Here is a 10042-nt window from a genome sequence, read left to right on the forward strand (position 1 = left end):
CATCAATTTTTCTGCTGTTTCCTCTACTTCCTTTTCCCCATTTATTGAATCAGATCCCCTGTGCTAGGGGAGGAGACTAAAGAGAGTGGAAAACGATCAGAAACTTTCATTGGGAATTAGATTTTCCCTGCCTCCCCCCTCCTACCCCAAAAGGCCTACATTTCTTCCGGGCCATGGTTTGAGCCTGCCAGTCTAGAATGTTCCATAATGCAACGATTACTTTCCTGCAGAGGTCATGAAATGTAGAGTTTTGGCTTTCCGGTCTTGCTCAAAGATCGTCTTCATTTCAGTGAAATACCAGTCCAGAAGCTACCTCATTTGAAAAGTGTCATATGCCGTCCCCAGCCTCGGTTTAGGAATCATTTGTGCAAAAGCCACAATTGCTCTTCTTTACAAAACCTCTACTGTGGTTTTCGCACATCACTGCTACCTTGAGCACAGTCTTTCCTCTTTCTTACAGGAGTAAGAGAAAGTATTAGTACTAAGTCAGCTCTGCACACATTTCCGGTTTCAGAGGGGCGAACTCCGAAGATGCAGGTCATTTTCATTGTTCACCGACCTTGTGAAGGACACCCCCCAAACCCACCTCACTGATAGAAAATTCTCTGGAGCCCTAAGCTGCAAATGAACATTTTGCTCTGAGGTGGGAGTAGATTTTGAGATAGGTCTTTGCTAAGAATTATGAAAGTAGGAACATCAGTCATTGGCAAGATGTACGAATTCCCAGGTGCAGCCCACATATAGCCAGGAAGTTGCCTTAAAAAGGAAAGCTCACATTGCTGTGTCCAGGTAGCTCAAAGGCCTGGAAGACGTCCTTTCCCAGAATGCACGTGGCTCTACCTGGACACAGAAATGTGGCCTCTCTCAAAATCTTTTGCTATCAAAACTGCACCCTCTCCTTGTCTAGCAAATTAGCCAGTAATGGTCCTTAATTAAGATAGTGGTGTGAGCTTTCCTTTTTAAGGCAACTTCCTTCCCTACAATTAATTGGCCCCAAACCCTCCTTAGGCTTGCCCTTCCTGTCCCGGGGGGTGTGGAAAAGGCCAGGAAAGGGAAGAATTATGAAATCCTACGGGGTCCCCAGAGCTCTGCTCCTCACCCCAGTGCCCAGAGGCCCCTGACCCTCCCTCCTTTTCTCCAATCTCTTGGCTGGCTTCCCAACTTCCAGAGAGCCAATCCTTGGCACTGAGAGTAGCCACACGGCCCCCAGCACCCCCACGCAGGGCATGAGGTAACTTTAAAGCTTCCTGGGAAATTGGACTTGAAAGGAAGACCTGGGTACAAAGCTTGCCCTCTGGGAGAACCTCCCCACCCCCGCAAGAGGGCCCGGTGGGAATGGTGGGAAGGTGTCACCTGCATGGGGGATGGGGGGATATTCTTAGGAGAAGGCGTGAGAACTGGAGGTTGGGCTAGGGTGACAGCCAGGGATGGAGGTACCTTCTGCCTGCCCCACCCCACTTCCTTTTTCCTATTTGTTTCAACGAGTCTTCCTTTTTGATTGGCTTTTAGACATTTTCTGTACTTCTCATGTTCTGTTCCTGACCTGAGACCTTTCTCCAACCACTTTGCTGCCATTTTCTCTCTCTGTCTGTCTCCGTGTCTCTTGATGTGTCCTGCCCCCGTCCCAGAACCAAATAAATCATTCTGCTGTTGATAAGCCCGCCAACCTGCAGAGCCTGCCCTCCCCTTGACCCTGGATCTGTTTTTCCTGGGTGGTGCTATTTTTGGACAAGGAGCCCTATTTAGTATGTATGTATTTAAAAGATTTTCTTTTTCAGTGATCTCTATACCCAGCGTGGAGCTTGAACCCACAACCCCAAGATCAAGAGTCATACGCACTACTGACCGAGCCAGCCGGGTGCCCAAGGAGCTCTTTTTATTTAAAAAGGTTTTTTGAAGTTTATTTATTTATTTTGAAAGAGAGAGAGAGAGAGAACATGAAGGGGAAGGGCAGAGAAACAGAGAGAGAATCCCAAGCACGATCTGTGCCATCAGCGCAGAGCCCGATGTGGGCCTCAGTCCCATAAACCATGAGATCAGGACCTGAGCCAGAATCAAGAGCCAGACACTTGAACTGAGCCACCCCGATGCCCCATAAGGAGCTCTTTTTAGACTCGCCTTGTATGAGGTGAACGTTATAATCACTGCACTGTGGAAACTGACTTTTCAGACTCACCTTGAATTGTACCACATAGGAAGGAGCCTCCTTGTAGGCGATATGAGAGGTCATCTCCAGAAATTAGCTATCCTTTGCCTGGGGAGTGGGAGGTGGAGGAGAAGGCTGTAGAAGGGCAGAGACTAAGAGAGAGGAACCCCCTCAGCAGTCCTGCTGCTTTTTGCAGAGCACAACAGCTTGGCTTGGATAAAAACATCCCTAATAGCAGAAAATTCTTCTAGGGAGAAGCTTGCATTTGTCACATTCATTCAATAAAACCTACCGATGACCTACTGTATGCCAGGCACCATTCTAAATGCTGGAGATATAAGTGCTTGGGGAACATGACAGACAGAAAGTGCTATCCTTATGGATCTTACATTCTAGAAACTTCTACTGGGCCAGGTGTCAGGACCATGAGTGCTAGTCACAGCCCCGTGAATTCTTAGCGATGAGACCCCGGAGGAGTTCTTTAACAACTCTTCGAGCCTGAGAATTCTTATCAATCAGAAGGGTATAAGTTTGAATGGGTCGATGGATACGGAAGTGTGCTCTTTGAAGAGTGTCAAATACCATATAAATATATGGTTTTGTTTTTGTCTACCCTCACTCCTTCCAGGGTTTTTAGAGAGTAGGTTTTTAGGGAGGACACCATGGGCCTACAAGAAATGAAGGCACCCTGAGACTCTTTCACTTGGATTCTGTGAGTGCATGAGAGTACTAGTAATCAAAGATAGGTAGATGGATAAATGATGAAAGGTAGACAGAGACACAGATTTTTTAAGTTTATCTTGAGAGAGAGGGAGGGAGAGAGAGAGAGAAGGGGGGCACAGAGATCTCAAGAACCGTGAGATCATGACATGAGCTCAGATCAAGTCAGACACGCTGAACCGACTGAGCCACCCAGGTGCCCCGAGACACATATATTTTACAAAAGTCACACATACCCATTGTAGGAAACTTAGAAAATACAGACAAGTTGAAGCAAACAGAGAGAAATGTTCCAGAATTTATCACTCAGAGATAAGTCTTCTGGTACCTTCCAGGCTTATTTCTCTAGAGCAGTGTACAGCATAAACAGAGGGGCCGCCCAGTCCTTATGCTTGAGGGCGCGTCCTCTGGGGAGGAGCATCTTTCTTTTCATGTCACAACTGGCGCAGCCTTTCATAAGATGGGGCCAACTTTTTCCATATAAGTGTTGTATTTGTTTCCAGTGGCTTCCATAACCCTACAGCAAGCTTACACACTCCACACATATGCTACCACAAACCAGGTAGCTTGAAACAACAGAAGGTTATTCTCACACAGTTCTGGAGGCCAGAAGTTCAAGGTCAAGGCGTCAGCAGGGCCACAGTCCCTCTGAAGGCTCTAAGGAAGAATCAATCTTTCCTTGCCTCTCCCAGCCTCTGGCGGTTGCCAACAATCCTTGATGTCACTTGGCTTCTGGCAGCATCAGTGTATGTCTGTGGCCAAACTGTCCTCTTCTTATAAGGACACCAGTCGTTGGATTGGAGCCCACCCTAATTCAGTATAGCCTCATCTGGATTTAACTAATATCTGCAAAGATTCTATTTCCAGATAAAGTCACATTCACAGGTTCCCGTGGACAAGAATTTTGGGTGGATGCTATTCGACCGTGTACAAGTGTCACCCCCCATTATTTACTGGAACACGCTTCAGATATGATTGGCTCTCCCAATTTGGGAGAGAGGTATCCAGGCATCCATGACCTTATCACAATAGGGGGTGTCAGGGCTTCCTGCCCCTCTGCGTCAGAAGACATCTTGACGTCAAAATCCTTGGTTGGAGGGGCACCTGGTTGGCTCAGTCGGTGGAGCGTGCAACTCTTGATATCAAGGTTGTGAGTTCAAGCCCCACGTTGGGCATGGAGATTACTTAAAAAAAAAAAAATCCTTGAGGGTTAGATGTTGGATGAGATATAGATGTGCTCTGGTGGGAGCTGTTCTAAGTCTACACTTAGCAAGATGGCACCGTTCACCGTGGCACATTGTGAAGGAGAAAAGTTCTCAACTCCATGTATTGGCAGGTGAATGCTTGAGCCCCAGCAGATCTCAAAGGTTGTGGTAATTGTTTCCAGCTACCAACCCGTAGATAAAAATTAACATGGGTGCAGAGAATGGAGAGGAACATACAGCTCATTTCTAATTAGTACTCATAGGCACTCTGGGGACTCTCGCCTCCCTTTTACTTTGCAGCCTTAAGTGGAACTGTGGAAACATTCTATTTTTGCCATGACATTTGTACTAACGGTGTATCACGGGGGTCCCTCTACACCAGCAACTCTACTTTGGTACCAAAATGTATTTAACTACTAATCCCAAATCCTTGGATACAGCCCTTCTCCCCCTCACCCCACCCCTACCGTGGTCCCTGACATCTTACCATTTAATCGAATCTCTTCATCTCCTTCTGTACCCTCCACTCTGCCAGGAAAAAGAAATGCTTCCTGCGCCTGGCATTTCCGTAATTGTATGCAGACATGGTTGGATGTTCTTTGCGAGGCTGCTGAGTCAGAAGCCTGGACGGGCCAGCTGCAGTCTTAATGAACTGACTCAGGAAGGAAGTGCTTACAGAGATGGTGTACCGTGCAGGCAGGGGGTGGGAGCAAATGTCGGCTAGAAGACCTGAGCCTTGGGAAGGGGCGGCCTGATTCCCGGGGAAGAGCATTGGCTGGAAGTCTGGAGGCCTGGGCTAGTCTCTGCTCTGCCACTAACTTGCTGCATGACTTTGGTAAGTCGTCCCCTCTCTCCGAGCCTCAATTTCCCCATTTATGAAACCATGGGGCCGGCCCCAGGAGACCCTGTGGGAGCACCAGAGGTTCTCTGAGTGAGGTCCCCACCAAGAAGACAGTCTCCTGTGAGGATATTAGGAAATGAGTTGGGAGCAGGAGTGCTGTTTCAGAAAGAGCCCCAGGAGTGAACCACAGGACGGGGCAGAGGGACTGCTGGAGCCCAGGGTCAGGACTAACGAGAGCAGCCTGGAGAGTAGTAGTTAGAAGTTGGGGAGAGACAGAATGAGAAAGACAGGAGAGAACCCTGAACCTGTGAAGTCAAGAAGGATTGGGTAGGGGTAAATTAAGAGGGGCCCAAGGAAAGGCTGTGTGGTGGGGGGTCTCGGTGCATAGGAGCGTGGGGCCAGCCTACCAGGGTTCTGGAGCTCTAAGGGAGGTACAGAAGGCAAGCTGAGACCAGAAGGAAGGAGGTTAAAAGTGGGCTTCAACCACACAGACAAGCCTCATATGTTCATATCAGGCTGATTTCTAAAGGAAAACGGGTGCCAATAACATACCTACCTAGGGTGTACTTGATCCCTGATCTTCACTCTGGAGCAGAGGGGATTTTGTCTACCTATAAAGCCCTAATAGCCTGTGCTCCACCTTAAGGGCCCATTGGAAGAAGCTGGGGTGCTATGCAGAGCCCGGAGCAAGGCTTTGGTCCCAAGCATGCAGCCTCACGAGAAGAAAGATGCTCGGTCTCCGGGTCTTTGCGTGTGTTATTTCCTGTACCTGGAGGGCACCCAGAAAATCCCCTCAGGGTTCTAACATTACCTCCTCCAGGAACCTTCCCTGGCCCTGTCACACTTCACCCCCACTCCTCCTGCGTGCTCCCACAACCCCATCTACTTGCCTTGTTCTGATGCTTCCCCAGTGCACTGTGGTTGACTCCTTGCTTTCCTATCTCCTTAACTAGTAGCTCTTTCTTCTTCGTTTTAGTTCCCCAGACCTATCAGAGAGCCCAGCGCTTGCTAAGTGCTGAGCCAATATTTGCTACATGGATGTTGACCACTTGGTGTCAGCCACAAGGCACCTCAGGCAGTCCTGCCATAGGACACATCAATGGGAAGACCTTTGTGAATTATACAGAAAGAGTCCATGGGACTTGTGTCTTTCTGTTAGACGCACAGCAGGAGGTGTTAAACTCATACGAGGGACGCGGCAGCTTCCAAAAGCCCAGTTGTGACTAGAAATTTCTTCTAGAATTTTCCTTGTGCTGGTTGGGGGTGGGGAGCACAGCAGGGAGTGAAGGGACAGAATCCTGCATCCAGAACACAACCCTGAAGGGTTTTTTTTTTTTCCTTAGAGCCAGAAAAAGAGGGATCACTCACCCATTCTCCGTCAGATACTAAGCTGCTGACTGCCTCAAGGACGAACTTCTCTCCCTTGTCTTTCCAGGCTTGGCCAGATAGGTAGAGAGAACATGGACGAACATTTACCGTGTCAGGCATGGAGCAGATTGCCTTATATAGTTTTCTCATCTAATTCTCAGGACCACCCTCTGAAGCAGGAACTATTGTTACCTCTGCTTTATAGACAAAGCGACCTAAGGAACCAAAAGGTTAAATAGTTTACCCAAGATCCCACAGCAGGGTAGTCTGTAATGTCTGCTACCGAATTCTGGCTATTCCCACCCCCCATATCCGCCCCTCCGAAGGATTGTTACACTTAAAGACCCCTAGTCAGGTTAGTGGCATTAGTATTTTCAAGCAATTGTTTTAAATGACCACGTTCTATATTTTTGTTGTTTTAAATGACCACGTTCTATGTTTTTGAAAGATGCTAGCAACAAAGAGGACATATGGGTGGCAAATGAGCACACACAAAGATGTTCAACGTCATTAGCCATCAGGGAAATACAAATCAAAATTCTAATGAGATAATATTACAGACCTATTAAATAATACAGATGGTACCAAGTGCTAGCAAGGATAAGAAGCAACTAGAACTCCCGGCCAGAGCTATCTTTGGTGACAGAAGGCAGCACAGCGGTTACCTTTGTGAGAAGTAGAGGTGACTGAGAAGGGGGGTTTCAGAGGTAAAGGTCTACATCTGGGTGATGATTCCGACGGGCGTGTTCACTTCATGAAAATTCATTAAGCTTATGAGTTGTGTGCTTTTCTGTCTGTAAAGGTTTATTTAAGTAAAAAGTTTATGGAAAAGTAAATTATTACAGGGGCACCCGGGTGGCTCAGTCGGTCAGGCGTCCGACTTCGGCTCAGGTCATGATCTCCCGGCTTGTGGGTTCGAGCCCCACGTCGGGCTCTGTGCTGACGGCTCGGAGCCTGGAGCCTGCTTCGGATTCTGTGTCTCCCTCTCTGTCTGCCCCTTCCACACCTGTGTCCTATCTCTGTCTCTCAAAACAAATAAATGTAAAAACATTGTTTTTAATAAAAAAATAAAAAAATTTTTTTTTCCAAAAAACTAAGTTATTACAAAAGCAAAATACGTTCATTGTAAACATCATGCCAGCCTCCAGTTCTACTCCCCAGGGGCAATCGGTGTTACCTGTGTTCCTTTTCCATCTAGGCATATAGATAAATATAGCTTTATTTTTCTTACACGAATGGGGCACGGAGGTAAAGTGCCTCCCAAGTCAGAAACAAGGAGCAAGCATTTGCCAACAAAATTCACTTTGGGGATCTGGGATGGAGATAGGCAGCTGGTAAGAAGAGAGATTGAGGATTACGGTCACGCTGGCAAAACTAATACCTCCAACCAGGCCAACCTTCCACGTATCCCTGTCCCCAACATCCTTTGTCAATGCTGATTATCCCGAACCCTTTCCTACCTTACTCCTCCTGAGCCTTTGGAGTGTCAGAGTCAATATAGTCAACTAGAAGATGGCTGCACAATGAAAACAGATAGGAGGTTCTGGATTAGAAAAGCCAAGGACAGTAGATGGATGTTGAACGCTGGGATTTGTCAGTGGAGTGCTAGAAGCCAGGATACAAAGTGATGGCAGGGATCTCTCCTCCTAGGGAAGCTTCTCTGATATTCTTTCTATTCCAGCCCCCTGGCTGGGTAGGTACTCCTCCTTAATGTTCCCACAGCCGTCTGTGTTCCCCTCTACTGTGGCACTTCTCACTTTGTTTTATGTTTGTCTGCTCCTGTACTGGTTGGCTTCTCTGAACTGGGACCTCCTGGCAAGGTAGGGACCACCATTATTTTATTTTATTTTATTTTATTTTATTTTAGAGAGAGAGAGAGATTGAGCACGAGGCGGGGAGAGGAGCAGAGGGAGAGAGAGAGAATCTTAAGCAGGCTCCATGCTCCGGGCAGAGCCCGATGCAGGGCTCAATCCCACGATGCTGGGATCACGATCTGAGCTGAAATCAAGAGTCAGACGCTCAACTGACTGGGCCACCCAGGCGCCCTGGCACTATCATCTCTATCCTTGTCTCCCCAGCATCCAGTTCAGCACCTGGCCCGCAGCAGACACTCAGTGAATGTTGATTTGAGCAAATGAACTGATAGAAAGAAATGTCTCCTGTAATTGCTTCTTACCAATCTAGCCAACAACGGCAGCATTGTGGATGGAGGCACCAGAGAACACATCGTCTCTGGCTTTTTGCTGCAGCTCTACATGGAGAATCACACACGGGGCAACAAAGATTCTCAAGGCCAGGTAGGGCTTTGCATTGGAAGCTTGAAAATGCAATGTCTGGCTTTGAAGAAGATGTATACCGCAAATAATTTGCTATGCGTTGATAACAGAAATTTTTATTTTCCACTGGCTAATAGAAAATAAACAATGACTTTTAAATTATCTTCCTCTTAGGGTGATGTGTTTAGGTCAACATGTTGATTGTTTAATGTTTTAAAAAGTGTGATTTTGGGGCGCCTGGGTGGCGCAGTTGGTGAAGCGTCCGACTTCAGCCAGGTCACGATCTCGCGGTCCGGGAGTTCGAGCCCCGCGTCGGGCTCTGGGCCGATGGCTCAGAGCCTGGAGCCAGTTTCCGATTCTGTGTCTCCCTCTCTCTCTGCCCCTCCCCGGTGCATGCGCTGTCTCTCTCTGTCCCAAAAAGAAATAAACGTTGAAAAAAAAATTTAAAAAAAAAAGTGTGATTTCTTTTTGCTTTCCAGATCCCGCAGAAATGTCTGAAAGGAAACTTTAAAAAATGAATACGTACGGGTTTGTTGTTGTTGTTGTTGTTGCAGCATGGTCTAATATCATGTGACTGGAAACAACCTAAATGTTCGTCAATAGGGAACTAGTTAAATAAGTTATGGTATATCATCATACAGTGGAATACTATGCAGTTGTAAAAAAAAAAGAAAGAAAGAAAGAAAGAATAAAGAAGCATTTGCTGACATGGAATGATCTCCAAAATATATTGTTAAATGAAAAAACAAAGATGTCGAACAATGTATTGTATACTACTGTGTGTAAAATAAGGGTTGGTGAGAATATCTACGTACTTGCTTGGATGCACGTAAAGGCATCTCTGCAAGAGATCTAAGAGACTGACGACACTGGGTGACGATGGAGGACTGGGAGAAAGCAGTGGACGGGAGACTTTACGTTGCACATTCGTTCTCTCACGCCATTTACCTTTGTAACCATGTGAATGTATTATGTGGCCAAAAATAAATGTAAAAAGAACGAAATCACAGCAACCATGGGGAACAAGAAAAAGTGAAATAAATTTTGAGAAATCCGAACAAGTAAGAAAGGCAATGACTTTGGACTAGCAGACAGATGAGAGCATTGCACCGCAACGCAAGAACTCGGAGGCGAGAGTGGGTTTTCCCAAGGAAACATCAAGCTCAGAGACGGTCAATGCAAAGAGCAGGGGTAAGCTGAGAGGTAACCCTCATGGTAACTCATTAAAGAGCTGCGGCAGAAACTGCTGGGACAGGTGGGCTCTTTCCCCCTTCTCTCCCTTCCCCCCTGAACCCTTAGCAGCAGCATTTGGCCTTTGCCCTCAGGCTAAAGTTGCCCCAGGAGGGCTCTGGGGAGGGTGCTAAGACCTCCACGAAAGGCAGGAAAAAGAAAACAAAAGAAAAAACCAGCGTCAGTCAAGAGTGAAACCCTCTACAGGGCTTCACCCCAGAGAAAAGCCCTCCTGGTTTCATCGGTTGTGGGGGTC

The 10042-nt window shown here is 47.1% G+C and overlaps 1 long non-coding RNA gene across 3 annotated transcripts; it reads left to right on the plus strand.

The window, feature by feature from the left end:
* The first annotated feature begins 4675 nt into the window (after nucleotides 1–4675).
* Nucleotides 4676–9614, plus strand: LOC122477983. 3 transcript variants are annotated; one of them, XR_006295801.1, is made up of 4 exons: nucleotides 4676–4906; nucleotides 6256–6510; nucleotides 8465–8577; nucleotides 9036–9614. It is a non-coding gene; the product is annotated as an uncharacterized LOC122477983 (long non-coding RNA). The 3 variants fall into 3 exon arrangements; XR_006295802.1 differs by having other exon boundaries at nucleotides 4677–4906; nucleotides 8359–8577; XR_006295803.1 differs by having other exon boundaries at nucleotides 4678–4906; nucleotides 6348–6510; nucleotides 8359–8577.
* Nucleotides 9615–10042: the final 428 nt, after the last annotated feature.

This window comes from Prionailurus bengalensis, chromosome X (assembly GCF_016509475.1).
Source record: "Prionailurus bengalensis isolate Pbe53 chromosome X, Fcat_Pben_1.1_paternal_pri, whole genome shotgun sequence".
Classification (NCBI taxonomy): Eukaryota; Metazoa; Chordata; class Mammalia; order Carnivora; family Felidae; genus Prionailurus; species Prionailurus bengalensis.